This window comes from Crocodylus porosus, unplaced genomic scaffold (genome assembly GCF_001723895.1).
Source record: "Crocodylus porosus isolate Cpor-Errol unplaced genomic scaffold, CroPor_comp1, whole genome shotgun sequence".
Taxonomy (NCBI): domain Eukaryota; kingdom Metazoa; phylum Chordata; order Crocodylia; family Crocodylidae; genus Crocodylus; species Crocodylus porosus.
This window is the reverse complement of record NW_017728907.1, coordinates 14,608,256-14,610,662: the sequence shown is the minus strand read 5'-3', so window position 1 is coordinate 14,610,662 and position 2,407 is coordinate 14,608,256.

Here is a 2,407-nt window from a genome sequence, read left to right as displayed (position 1 = left end):
TGACTTTGTGAAACAATAAAAGTTTTAAATTGAACAGGTCTGAGCCTGTGCTTAATTCAGTCCTATATAATTCGGCATCGAGCTCCCACACACTGGCATGACATTGAGCCTTCATTATCCTGATTATGAAATTTAATCTATATCAGATCGTGTCAAAGAGAGGGACACAGTTGATATTACAATCTCCACCAGCTTTGTCTAGAACCTGAACAATACCTGGAACATAGGCTTGAGTTCCTCCTTTCTCCCTTGTCCTTCTGTGTCCTTTTTTCTTCATCACCATTTTCCTCTCTGTTTGCCATCTGTTTAATGAAAGTCTGGTTTGCAGTGACACAAAACTACATTTTTTCAACTGAGCTGTCAAATACTCTAATGTTTGTACAGTTAGTCTAATCTTAGAATGGTTAATACGATTGTGTTCTGTGCCTGTGTTTCTCCAGCTGCGAGTGATAATTTGCACCACAGAGAGAAACTGCATTTGCAGTTTTTGTTTTTCTTTTCTTTCCTTTATGTGTGTGTTTATCTCATCCTTTCTCAAAGGAAATGGGACTCCAACAACTTTTTCTATTTTTATCAAAATGTTCAGTTAGTACATTTTCCACACCACCTTAGATCCTCAAATGGGTGTGGAAAGATTCCTTATAAACTTTTTGCTGCTGAAGAGGAAGGGATTAATGGATGTTGTTGAAATGAAGGTCTTATTACTATTTTTTCAATTTTGGGTAACATTAATAAATTTAAAATAATTTTAATAATGGTTTATATCCCATGGGACTAAACAAGTTAAGATCACCATTCTCAGAATACTAAACCTGTAGGATTAGCATCATGTTAACAACTTTGACTAACTGGGTCCATCAAAATGAACACAACAGGGCATTGGACAACTCATTTCAAAAGAGTTGTGCTAGCAGAAAATATAACTCTGTGACATTTTATTTGTACAATAAAGTACCTCACATACTTTCAGGGACAGTCAAATTAAAAAATGGGGTAACATCTTAGAAGTTTCCCTTTCTGCTGGTATAACATTCACACACAAATTAGTGATGCATTGCCAGTGCAACTCAACGATTTACATCTCTAATTACCCAGTTTGCACTCACAAGGAAATAGCCAGACTCAGAGCTACTTAATATAAGTATTACTAAATAGCAACTATTAATATCTATTCAACATAGTTCCGATTGTTACTGCTGCCTGAGCAGCCTCACAATGCATTTAAGCTCTTAATATTTTGGCATGTTAGTTTTTCTTTTCCATTCAAATCTGATGGCCACACAAAGTATTTCAAATAGTTCTTTGAATCCTACGTGATGATAATTGTCTTTTTTCAAACAGCAGTTATGCAGTCCTTTGTAACTAGAAAGCTGATTGTATTCACTTCAAAGGGTTTTTCATGGTATGAAAATTTATAATCTCTGAACATGGTTGTGAGCAAATGAGTTGAATGACTTGGTGCTGACCATGGTCTGTATTGATCAGCAAAACCAGGAGAGATAATGTTTGAATACATAATCTACAACTAAGATGTCATACTGCTCTTCTAACGGGCTCACTCACAATTGTGTTTGAAAAACATGAAAAGTTATAGTGTCCAAATGGTTTTCTTGTTCCTTTAAGTGCACTGACAAGCAGTAGAACTGCACAAACATAGGACAAATTAAAAAATATCTTGCGTCACTGCAATCCAGGAACATCCATAAATTATATTCAAACATTTCCTTATAGGACCACTGAGAAAAGAGTGACTTATATGGTCTCGCTATATGTTTTAGTATTTATACAGCATTTGTTACAACAATTCATTTCAAACTTCCAAGAAAGTTAGATATGAAAACAGAAAATCATAGGAATTACCCCAAATCAGGCATAGTTAATGCAATACATAGAATAACAAAATGCCAGAGACACAGATAACTGAGAGAGGAACCAGTGGAGCCACACAGAAAAAAAATGCATATCTTAGCATTCTCCTGAGCATTATTTTAAAACTTTTCTTTGAACTAACAGTTTGAGCATTGTCCCATTTCTGAGTAGGCATCTTAAAACATCCAAGAGATTATTTTTACAGAAGTGTACTAGGAAATTGCATGAACAATAACAGGAAACAATTTATTGCCCCAGTGAATGTGTTTATTGAGTATTAATCATATTAGCTTAATTTTGTCAGAGGGAATTCCTGAAATCTACTTGTGGTTTCACCAGTGAATCATTCAGCTTACTTGGCCTCTTTTCATAGAATCATAGAATCAATGAGTGGGAAGGGACCTACACAGATCATCGAGTCCGACCCCCTGCCATGGGCAGGAAGGAGCACTGGGGGTGGCAGGGGTCATAAGACCCCAGCCAGGTACCTGTCCAGTCTCCTCTTGAAGATCTCCAGGGAAGGTGAGAGCACCACCTC